The following is a 12812-nucleotide window of genomic DNA, read 5'->3' as shown; positions in this document are numbered from 1 at the left end:
CTGCCGGCTCCGCGGGCGTGGGGGCTTCTCCCAGACTCAGTCGCCGGGTCCTGGCCCGGCCCCCGGCCCGCCTCTGCTCCCACTCCAACCGAGTCCCGCCAGCTCCAACTCCCGCTCAGCGTTCGGGTCCCCAGCCCCGCTCTCAAATCACTCACGGTTTTAGTTTCCAATTATCTGGACATCACTCCCGCCCGCACCCAGAGAGACTCTGAGCAGAACTCGGAGAGGGGCAAGACCGCCTGGGGGGCCGACGATCTGATCCATGGTTCAGCGGAGGAGGGTCTCTTCTTGGGTTTCTGAACAGGAGGGAAGACATTGGTCAGAGCTATCCAGGAAGGTTCACCCCAGAGCCTTCCTGGAACCCACACTGCCAGGATTCAAGTTAGCTCTTGCTGGAGGATGGTCACCACGGGCAGAGATGAAAGGTTACTGAGAACTGCACCTGAGGTCAGGAGTTCGAGACCAGCCTTCAACAGGGTGAAACTCCATCTCTACTAAAAATACAAAAATTAGCCGGGTGTGGTGGCGTGTGCCTGTAGTCCTTGTTACTCAGGAGGCTGAGTCAGGAGAATGGCTGAATCACTTGAACTCGGGAGAAGGAGCTTGCAATTAGCCAAGATTGGGCCACTGCACTCCAGCCTGGGCAACAGAGCCAGATCACATCTCAAACAAACAAACAAACAAAGGTTACTGAGATCTGTCTCCCTTTCACCTACTATTCTACCTAACTACTACCAATTCTAACTACTGAGCATGTGTTGAGCACTTCCTAGGAACAAGACACTGTGCTGGATTCCAGGACAGGGATGAGTAAGGCCTTTCCAACAATGGGGTGAAGGTGAGCAATGTGTTAAGTATTACAACGAGCCATATAAGGGAGATTGTAAGGATTTTGTGAGATAAGGGAAGGCTCCATGGAGGAGATGTCCTCAGCAGTAGAATTTGGTGAAAGGGCATTTCAAGTAGAAGGGAAAACCAAAATAGAGGCATGGATGCAGGTAAGCAGGGTATGTTTGGGAAATTGCCCAATGGTCTGATTTAAGTGCATTTAAGAGTACATTTATGGCAGTCGTGGAAGATAAGGCAAGAGTGAAAACAGACCAGATTGGGGTAAGCCTGGTCCAGCTGAGGAGTATGTGCCTTGGACCTCCAGGCTGGGGAGGAGACTGGACTTCAGGTGAGGAGGAAAGTTGAGGAAGGGTGGGGCGCGGTGGTTCACACCTGTAATCCCAGCACTTTGGGAGGCTGAGGTGAACAGATCACCTGAGATCAAGACCAGCCTCCCCAAAATGGGCAACCCCACCTCTACTAAAAATACAAAAATTAGCCTGGTGTAGTGGCACATGCATGTGATCCCAGCTTTGGGAGAGGCTGGGGCACGAGAATCACTTGAACCTGGAAGGCGGAGGTTGCAGCAAGCCAAGATCACACCACTGCACTCCAGCCTGGGTGACAGAGCAAGACTGTCAAAAAAAAAAAAAAAAAATGTTGAGAAAGACCAGGGCAGTGATGAAAGCATCTGCCTAGATTTTTCTACAACCCAAGGGCCCTAGGGCTCTGGGACTGGTAGAAGAGGTGAGCTGTATGCAACAGTGGAAGGGCTGGCCCCATGAGGGTGGCCTTTACTATGCTGCCTGAGCCCCTTTGAGGATGAACACACAGGAAGCCAGTTTCTAAAATCTCACCCACCGCTAACATAGTTGAAAACTTAGATAATGTGTTTAGAATATGGACTCTGGGGCTTCTACCCTGTACTAGCTATGTGACCTTGGGCAAGTTACTCAACTTCTCTGTGCCTTGATGTCCTCAGTTATAAACTGAGGTTATTAAAATTGCTTTTTTTAGAAAAAAACAAACAAACAAACAAAACAAAACAAAAAGTGCTTTTTGGCCAGGCACAATAGCTCATGACTATAATCCCAACACTTTGGGAGGCCAAGGCTGGTGGATCACCTGAGGTCAGGAGTTTGAGACCAGCCTGACCAGCAAGGTGAAACCCAGACTCTACTAAAAATACAAAATTAACTAGGTGTGGTGGTGCATGCCTGTAATCCCAGTTACTCGGGAGGCTGAGGCAGGAGAATCACTGGAACCCAGGAGGCAGAGGTTGCAGTGAGCTGAGATCGCACCATTGCACTCCAGCCTGAGCAACAAGAGCGAAACACTGTCTCAAAAAAAAAAAAGTGCTTTTCATTAGCTGAGTGTGGTAGCACTCTCCTGTAGTCTCAGCTGTTTGGGAGGCTGAGGTGGGAGAATTGCTTGAGCCTAGGAGTTTGAGGATGCAGTGAGCTGTGATTATACCATGGTGCTCCAACCTAGGCAACAGAGACCCTTTCTCAAGAAAGCAAGCAAGCAAGCAAGAAAGAAAGAAGGTGGTTTTCTCTTAGAGTTGTTGGGAGAGGTATATAATTCAATATGTAAAGCACTTAGAATAATTGGCCAGGTACAGTAGCTCACACCTGTAAAACCAGCATATTGGGAGGCCAAGGTGGGAGGATTTCTTGAGCCCAGGAGTTCAAGACCAGCCTAGGCAACGTAGCAAGATTTTCTCTCTCTCTCTTTCTCTCTCTCTCTCTCTCTCTGTTTTTTTAATTTTTTTAATTAAAAAGAAACAAATAAAAATTAAAAAAGAATAATACCTGGTACATAGTAGGTGATTAAGTGTTAGTTCTGATTTTTATTTCTCCCTAGGGCTATTTTATTAGTGTTGGGGTGTGAGAACAGGAGGATAGGACAGAGAATTAGAAGTAGGGGAGGATAGCCAGGTACAGAGGCTCACACCTGTAATCTCAGCACTTTGGGAGGCTGAGGCTGGCAGATCATGAGGTCAGGAGTTTGAGACCAGCCTGGCCAATACGGCAAAACCCTGTCTCTACTAAAAATCCAAAACATTAGACCAGGCATGGCGGCTCACACCTGTAACCCCAGCACTTTGGGAGGCTGAGGCAGGTGGATCACCTGAGGTCGGGAGTTCAAGACCAGCCTTACCAGCATGGAGAAAACCCATCTTTACTAAAAAGGCAAACAATTAGCTGGGTGTAGTGGTGCATGCCAGTAACCCCAGCTACTCGGGAGGCTGAGGCAGGAGAATCGCTTGAACCTGGGAGGCAGACATTGCAGTGAGCTGAGATCGCACCACTGCACTCCAGCCTGGGTGACAGAGCAAGAGAAAGAAAAAAAGAAAGAAAGAAAGAAAGAAGGCAAGTAAAGAAGAAGGAGGAGAACCAGGTAGCGGATGCTAGTGGAGAGGAGAGGTGAGTCCTGGGGTGGGTACAGACAGCCCTTTTAGTGGGTGGATGGTGCCCTGGGAGCGCCTGGGTGGTTAGAGCGTCAGTGCAGCACACTCCTTTCCCCAGAACTTACTCCATCTTTGCCTCAGGATAGAATCAGCACCAGCTGCCAAAATTCTAGGGAAAAAGGGAGAGAGACAAGAAGGGGAGGAGCAACTGCAGGTCTAGGGGCCAGCCCCTGGTGAGCCATATCTCAGGCTGACCCTGCAGGGCTCTGTGGGTGGGACGCTGGAGGCTCCCTGCTGCGAAAATGACTTCTAAATCTGGCTGTGTCTGCCAGCCAGCCTTGAGACAGAGGCCACAACCACCCCCTACCTTGGGACAGCCTCACTGGTCAGGAGTAGGGACAGCAGACGCAGGAGGATGTGGTCAACTTGGAGCAGCAGACCTCAGGTTAGCGCAGGATCCTGCTACCCTCCCAATAGCCAGCTGCTTCTTCCAGAGAAGCCCCTTTCTGCCCCACATGGGACCCAGTTAATATGGCTTTAGAGGAGTCAAGAGCCCTCTCTTTCAGACTTTCAGGGAAGGGCTGAGACTTCCCTAGATCAGCCACAGATAGGTAAGGAAACCAAGCCCCAGCTTATAACTGTGGGATTTCAGAGTGTGTCAAAGTCAGGGGCGTGTGATGTGTGGGGAGGAGAGGTGACTGAGCATGAGGACTCAGGAAGTGTATAAAATGTGTCTATGGGGAAGAGGCAGCGCTCACTCGGTTGTTCATTTGTTCACTCACCTATTCAACATGTATGCCAGGTGCTAGGGACACAAAAGAGATGCAGACATGCTTCCTACCTTCAGGGAGCTCACAAGCTAGGGTGTGTATGATATAGAGAAAGAGATGTAGAAGGGGAAACCCACAGTCATTGCAGTGCAGGAAGATGGCAAAATATATGTTAATGAAAGCATTCCTGAGGGATCAGGGAGTATGAAAAGAGGAGCAGCTCCCAGACTTGACTTCTTATGGGGAGTGGAATGTATCCAGGCCTCTGGGAGACAAGTTGCTGAGGGTGCGTATGTTAGTGAAGGAAAGTTTGGCCTGGATGCTGTCTCTGTCTCTGCATATCCTGGCATGAGGTGAGCTCCCTCCTTTGAAGCCTCTGGTGCTACCTAGTCTTTTTTTTCTTTTTCCTTTCTTTTTTCTTTTGAGATGGAGTCACGTTCTATCGCCAGGCTGGAGTGCAGTGGCATGATCTCGGCTCACTGCAATCTCCCCCCGGGTTTAAGTGATTCTCCTGCCTCAGCCTCCCAAGTAACTGGCACTACAGGTGCACACCACCATGCCCAGCTAATTTTTGTATTTTTAGTAGAGACGAGGTTTCATCATGTTGGCCAGGATGGTCGCGATCTCCTGACCGCATGATCCGCCTGCCTCAGCCTCACAAAGTGCTGGATTACAGGCGTAAGCCACCTCGCGCTTCCTTTTTTTTTGAGACAGAGTTTCACTCTTGTTGCCCAGGCTGAAGTGCAATGGCATGAGCTTGGCTCACGGCAACCTCCGCCTCCATCATTCAAGCTATTCTCCTGCCTCAGCCTCTAGTGTAACTGGGATTACAGGCATGCGCCACCATGCCTGGTTAATTTTTTGTATTTTTATTAGGGACAGGATTTCTTCATGTTGGTCAGGCTGGTTTCCAATTCCCGACCTCAGATGATTCGCCTGCCTTGGCCTCCTAAAGTGCTGGAATTATAGGCGTGAGCCACCGTGCTGGCTTGCCTTTTGTCTGGAGTACAGTGGTGTGATCTCAGCTCACTGCAACTTCCGCCTCTTGGGTTCAAACAATTTTCCCGCCTCAGCCTCCCAAGTGGCTGGGATTACAGGTGCGTGCCACCATGCCCAGCTAATTTTTGTGTTTTTAGTGGAGATGGGATTTCACCATGTTGGCCAGGCTGGTCTTGAACTCTTGACCTCAAGTGATCTGCCTGCATCACCCTCTCAAACTGCTGAGATTACAGGCATGAGACACTGTGTCTGGCCTTTTTTTTCTTTTTTTTTGAGACAGGATCTTGCTGTATCACCCAGACTGGAGCGCAGTGGCACGATCACAACTTACTGCAGCCTCAACTTCCCCAGCTCAAGTGATCTTCCCACCTCAGCCTCCTGAATAGCAGGAACCACAGGAACATGCCACTGTCCCTATTTTTTTTTTTTTTTTTTTTTTTTTTATGGAGACAAGGTCTCCCTATTATCCAGGCTGATCTTGAACTCCTGGGCTCAAATGGTCCTCCCATCCTGGCCTCCCCAAATGTTTGTATTACAGGTGTAAGCCACTACACTCAACTTACATAGCCTTTTGTGAGTCCTTTTATTGATGGATGTTCTATTCATCCATTTATTCATCCATCCACCCACCCATCCATCTACACATTCCACACATCCACTTATCCACATGTCCACCAACCCATCTGTCATCTATCTGGCCATTTATACTTTTTTTTTTTTTAAGACAGAATCTCACTCTGTCACCCAGGCTGGAGTGCATTGGCGAGATCTCTGCTCATTGCAACATCCACCTCCCGGGTCCTAGCGGTTCTTATGCCTCAGGCTCCTGAGTAGCTGGGATTACAGGCACCCACCACCATGCCTGGCTAATTTTTGTATTTTTAATAGAGATGATGTCTCACCATGTTGGCCATGCTTATTTCGAACTCTGACTTCAGGAGATCCACCCGCCTTGGCCTCCCAAAGTGCTGGGATTAAAGGCGTGAGCCACCATGTCCGACCCCATTTATACTTCCATCAGTTTATTCCTCTGTCCATGTACTCATTTATTCATGTATCCATGTATTAACCATTTAACAAAGGCGTATGATATGCCCAGCTCAGTGCTGCAAGGGCTAGCCTAGTAGGAGGATGAGTAATATACACAGACAACCACCAATGGGACACCCAGTATGTGCTGCTAATGAAAGTCCTACCAACATGGTGCTTCAGGAGCTCAAATAGGCAAGGCCACTCTACCAAGGGAAATCAGAAGAGTCTTCATGAAGGAAGGAACATCTGGGATGGGTTTCAACAGTGGGAGACAGGGAAGGGGTGGATAATCTAGGGTGTGGGAAAATGTAGACAGGTGGGAAAGCACGTGGCTTTCACAGGGAACAGAGGCATTAGGGAATACAGACGGTCAGAGGGGTGAATCCTGGAAAGATGTATGAGAGCCAGGTCCTGAACCGTTTCTTGTTTTTTGTTTTGTTTTTTTTTTGTTGTTGTTGTTTTAGATGGAGTCTTGCTCTGTCACACCCAGGCTGGAGTACAGTGGCATGATCTCGGATCACTGCAACCTCTGCCTCCTGAATTCAAGCAATTCATCTGCCTCAGCCTCCGTCCCAAGTAGCTGGGACTACAGGGGCACACCATCACGCCCGGCTAATTTTTGTATTTCTAGTAGCGACAGGGTTTTGACATATTGGCCAGGCTGGTCTGAAACTCCTGACTCAGGTGATCCACCTGCCTCGGCCTCCCAAAGGTCTGGGATTACAGGTGTGAGCCACCAGGCCTGGCCTGTTTCTTGGTAATGAAGATAAAACACTTGCACTTCAGTGAGAGGAACTGAGGGAGAGGTGAATGATAGTTTTTGAGCTGAGAATATTCTAGTGCCTCCTCAACACCTGGAGAATATTTTTCCTGCAGCTTGATGGTAACCTCGTTGGTCTTGTTACCTTGTGGCCCGTGCTAGACCGTGAGCTGCTGGAGGTATTTAGCTCTGTATACCCTACCAGTTTGACATGGAGCAGGCTCTCAGAAAATGCTGGAATAAAGAAGGAACAAATGATAAAACTGTGACACAGGACTGCTGGCATAGCAATGCAGTTCAGACATACAGGAAGAAGGATGTCTGCTGCCTGGGGTGATCCCCTGCTCCTGAGAGATGACCCTGCCTTCATTGCTAGGGTCTCTCCAGGCACTCTCCCAAGAGTCACCACAAGGTGGCGCTATGTCAGCTACAGCTCTGGCCAGGGCCTGTAGCGTTTCAGCTGGTGAAGTGCCCATCCCTGACCGTTCAGGAATGGTCTAGACATTGCCTTCCAACAAGTCCTAAGAGAATGAAGAGCCTGAGTGCAGCTGTAGAAGAGAATAGCCCACAGATTCCAGTTTTAAAGCAAGTACCGGCTTCGTCGTCTCTGTCCATTCATTTGACAGTGCTTATTGAGTACTAGGTACAATGTTAGGCTCTCATAAAAGCAATAGTGACAAAGATACAAAGACACAGTTCCTGCCCTCAGGGAGCTCACAGTCTGGTTCTGCCTGAATCTTCCTTTCTTATATCTCTCTGTCTTTCTTTTACACACACACACACACACACACACATACACACACCTGCTCCCCAGGGCCAACCACCTTGACCCAGAAATCTGTCTCCACGTGAAATCTGCTCTTTGGAACTCTTGCCCCTCCAAATCCAAGTTTCTCGCTGAGGTTGTTGCATGGCCACATTCGTGTGACCCCTGGGAACTTTGCGAGTCTTGACTGCTCCTTCCTGGCATGGCTCCTCTTACTCTTCCCTTGACAAGCCCTTTCCTGCTGTCTCTCTCAGCCTCTCCCATCATGTCCACAGCCACTCTGCCAGCCCTGGTACGTTTAGGACCTCCCCAGAGTAGGCCTGGTACAGGCTAGCGCCTCCTAACACCCTAGAGGCTATAGGGACACCAGGATGGATCCGCAGAAGCACTGTGAGACCTTGGCATCAAGCATCCTGAGGTGAGGAGTTGAGAGTCCAGAAAACCAAAGTCCTCAGAAACAGGTCCCTCCCAGGCCTGAGGGCTCTGCCAGCCAAATCCATTCCCTGGCGGAGGCTGCCTTCTTTTCCTACCTTCTCTGGGGGGACCAGGGAGACAGCTCTGTAGTGGTGACTGTGGGAGACACCGGTGGGGAGGTGAGGAATTGTGGGACACTGTCCATTTTCCCAACATGCTCCAGGGCCCATCGTGGCCCTTGGCGGGTTTGGAAGAGGAGGGGAGGGAGGGCTGGTGCCGAGAGTGGGAGCCAGGCCCATCTAGGTCCCGAGAGTGAATGCCGCATTGTTGGCCAGGCCAGAGTCACAGATAATTACCTCAATTAGTGACAATGGGAGAGTAATAAATACAGGCTTAGTGTCTCCTACCCCACCAGGGCTCCGAAGATTAATCCAGGCTGACGGGCGGGCCCTGAAAGGCGTGATGGACAATTCATTAAACTCCCCAAATGCCGCACAACCTGGGCGTGAAGGCTGAGTTAGCCCCCTGGGGGCTGTGTCTTTGTCCCGATTGTGTGTCTCCGCCACAGCAGAGCCGGGCAGCCCCCAGAGAGCGGGGAGGTGAGTGGGGCTCCCCCAGCCGGGCCAGGCGGCGGGAGGATTAGGCCTCGGTCCGGCCCTTGTTGCCCTGGCACACTGGCCCGGCCTGGCTGGAATGTCCGTGGGGGGGAGCTGGCCGAGCGGAGGGGCGGGGCCGACAAGGTGGGGTAAGGGGGGCACACAAAACCAGGGGCAGGAGGAGTTAATTAGACGCCAGCCGAGGAGGGCGAGGGGCCACAATAGGGCTGAGGGGCCACCAGGGACGGCCCCTTAACTTCCGAGGAGGATTAATAGGGAGGAGGGAGAAGGGAGGAGTTCAGCCCTGTCGGGGGAGAGCTGGGAGCTTCACAGGGTGGAAGTGCCTGCTCTTGCCCCAGTTTGGCATCTACTTGGCAAGTGGCTGGGAGGCAGGAGGCTCTGGCAGCCTGGGCAGGTACCCTCAGCACCCCAAGAATGGCTCTTTCTTCCTTCACATGGCACCTACTTTGGGAGGATGATCGGGCAGAAAGGGGAGAAAGGACCCCCTCATTTACAAGGGGAGTAGTGGAAGCAGAAGTGTTTGGGGGCCCTGTTATCAGCGCCGACCTCCGCCCCACAATGCCCCATAACCTACTCTGAGGCGCGACCAGGAGCCTGAAGCTTTACTTTCCTAATGAGGCTGCCAGGTGGAAGCCAGGAAGTCCTTAGTGGGGGCTGGAGGTGATGTGAGCACATGGAGTAGGGGTGGCCGTGTGTGCTTGCACCTGTGCACCCACACTGTGCACTCACATGTGCACGCACACTGTGCACGCAGGTGTTCCTGTGCACAGGGTCTGGCATTCAACTGGCTTTCAGTTCATGCTTATCTAATGAGTGAATGAACTTCTGTTTTGCTCAGACTACATGCACATGAAGAAGCGAAGTAGCACCCGGCTGTGCCATAACACAGAGTGCTTTGGGCCCTTTCATTCTGAGCTTCTAGCCAGGGCCCAGGGAGGGTAGGGACTCCGTCTCTGAAGAGATGAGAAAATGTTCAAGGAACATGGAGTGGCAGTGGTTCCTTCACCTTGAAAAGGGAAAAAAAATACGGTAGCCTCTTGGAAGCCCCACTTCCTCCTGGGCCTCAGGGAACAGGGCAGCCCTGGCTCCTCCCTGGGAGCCACCCCACCCTGCCCCTCCCAGGGGATGACAAGGGAGAGAGTTGGCGGCAGTTCCCTGGGCATATTTATAACCTGCTGCTCGCTCACCAGCGTCTGCTTTTAGCCCAGACGGGGGAGGGGGCAGGGGGGTGGTCTGTCTCATGCTGGGCGCCCCGGCTGGGTGTGGAAAGAGTGAGTAAGGGTGAGTGGTGGGCAGCTCTGCATGGATATTCCTGCTCACACCACAGCCAAACAGCTTATTTTCTCCTCATTTTGTTATTTTTCTCCCTCTGCGCTGGAGAGGACTGAGCCAGCCTGGGGCGAGGGGGGAGGCTTTGGGGGAGGCTGGACCCTAGGGTATTTGCAGCCCCACTGACAGGGTTTTTCCAGGGTGCGTGTGGCAGGGTGTGTGTGGCGCTGGCTTGCTGACCCCCTGGGGACTGTGCACAGCCTGCCTTTCTTCTCAGCTTTTCCACTCCCCCCAGGATATTTCAGGACTAGAATCTCCCTCACTTGCTCAGGCCAACCTATGTCCAGAGTCCTGGAACCTGAAGATCAGAGGTGGTGAGATCTGGCGCATCAGGCACAGTCCTGATGACACCATCCTATGGCCACCACCCTGAGCCCACTCTGGGCCCTGAGACCTTTGTGAGTCCTCTTTCTAGGCATAGCTGTTCTTCTCCCCAGGATGTACCTGCTCCAGCCCTGTGTGAGGACGGCACAGATGATCACAATAACAAAATGATTTGCTTCTATGTAGTGCTTTGCAGAGCCCTCTGGACTTTTACTTTGTGTGTGTGTGTGTGTGTGTGTGTGTGTGTATCAGTGCCTATTGTGGGCCCAGCCTCATTTTGCACTTCCCAGCACCATCACCTTTGAAACTCCAGCCCTTGGAAGAGAAGGGCCTCCATGATGAGGGCTTGAGTATGGGAGTCTGTCCTTAAACTTCTCGTATGTGCAGAGGGCTTTACATTTCACCGATCCTCCATTGCACTCCCTCCACTATACTAACAGTATCTGTGGGTGTGCTTGATCCCCTGGCCAGATGTCAACCTCCTCCAAGCAGGCACTGTGGTTTATAAATTACTGTATCGCCAGCATTTGGCAGATGCCTGGTACAGAAGAGGTGTCAGCGAGTATTCAAATAACCCAGGCTTTCATGTACATCATCTCATCCGAACCTCATCACCTCTCTAAGTGGTTAAGTAATAATAACCATCCCTGTTTGATAGAGAAGGCAACTGAGTCTGAGAAAGTACGAGATTTGTTGAAAGTCTGGTTAGGGACAGAAAGGAATGAACCGCTTTCCCTTGCTCTTCCTCCAGCTCCTGTTTGTCAATCCGGTTCAGAGACCCCAGCTTCCAGGCCTGAAAGCTGATACTGACTCCAATTCTTGGAGTTCAAACTTAGGTGAGAGTGGTGGGAGACAGCTGCCAATGCTTTGACTCTACGCTGCTGCTTCTTCCCAACCCCGGGCATTGTCCAGCAGGGGCCCAAGCCCCCCTCCCACCTCTGGCAGCCTATTAACTTCTTATCTGGGGAGCTGGGGGATCTAATAGCTCTTTGGCTTATAGATGGGCATTCTCTGCAGGTTGCTCTTTATGGAAACTCAAAGCTTTTCAGGTGCCTCTTCCCCAGGATCAATAGGTTTTTATTCCTCCCCCTAGGCTGAGGAATCAGAGCTGAGATGGTGTTAGCTTGGCAGGTAGAAAGCAAAGGAAAGGGATGTCGTTGCAGGATTGAGCAGTTCTTGGCTCCATTCCCCTACCCCTACATATCCCAAAGCAGGTCACACATCCAGGAGAGAGGTGGGAGGCACCAACAGCAGAAGAGGCCTGGGGAGAAGGGGAAATTCTCAAGCTGACTGGGAGCAGTTGCTGCCCTTGGGGGATAGGTGAGGTGTTTCACAGCTTGCCCTTCTGATCCTCCCCTGCAGGGAGGAGTTAGGATTAGGGACAGACATTAGAGTTTAGAAGAGGTTAGTGTTTGTCTGAAGTTAGGGTTGAGGCTAAGGTTCAACCTAGACCTAGGGACAGGAAGAGGATTAGAGTTAGAGATAGGTTTAGGGCCCTGAGCAGGATTAGAACCCCCACTGACTCTGGTGAATGTGCGCACAGAGGTATCACATTGGTGGTGTTAGGAACAGAATCCTCATTCTGGCTCTTCATGTGAATGGCTAGCTTAGTGGTTTGGTTATGGACCACATTAGGATTTCCTTTGGTTACACTGGTTTAAGCCTAGCCTGAATTTGGATTCTAGCCCACCTGCTCCCTTCTCTCTCATCAGCATCTCTGAGCTTCTGGGTCCAGCACCAGACTCATCACCTATTATTTGGATCCCCCTGAGCCCAAAATTGGGAGCTAGGGTCCTAATAAGGTATTTATTAGGTAAATATAGTATATGTGTGTGTGTGTGGTATGTGTAGGTATGTATATGTGTGTGTGTGTGTATATGTGTGTGTGTGTGTATATATATATATATATAGAGAGAGAGAGAGAGAGAGAGAGAGGGAGAGAGAGGGAGGGAGGGAGGGAGGGAGAGAGGGAGGGAGTCTCCCTATGTAGCTCAGGCTGGTCTCAAACTCCTGGGCTTAATCAATCTGCCTGCCTCAGTCTCCCAATGTGTTGGGATTACAGGTGTGAGCCACTGCACCAGGCCGGCATTTACTTTTCTGGTGGTGGAAGTGCTTCAACCTTGTCCAATGCCCTGACCACAGCTGAAGAAGCCAGGCTTCAGGGACCAACAGCTCTACATCAGGGGCAGCAGCACCCTTTCTGCTTTAGTTCTTCTTCCTACTTTTTGGAACATGGTCACAGTTATTCAATAGCAGCTATTTTCTCAACAGCTCTTCCAGGCAGGAAAAGCAGGCACTGAGATTGTTTAACTCACATTCACCGAGTCATGCACTTGCCCATATCACACAGTTAGTTGCTGTTCCACGAGGAAGAAGAACCCTGCAGGATTGTTTGGCTCCTGACCAGGTTCCTCTCTCAGGAGAGCTGGATTCCCAGTGGTCTCATTAGGGTCATCCAAGGGTCAGAATCTCAGGGCCCTCTGGCAAAGCTAGGAAACCAGTCACCCAACAGTGCATTCTATTTGTTTGAGAGAGATAAGCCTTCAAGCCTGGGAGTGGTAAA

The sequence above is a fragment of the Aotus nancymaae genome, unplaced genomic scaffold, assembly GCF_030222135.1.
Source record: "Aotus nancymaae isolate 86718 unplaced genomic scaffold, 86718_ANA_hifiasm-v0.15.2.pri h1tg000016l, whole genome shotgun sequence".
NCBI lineage: Eukaryota > Metazoa > Chordata > Mammalia > Primates > Aotidae > Aotus > Aotus nancymaae.
This window is presented reverse-complemented; position numbering follows the sequence as displayed.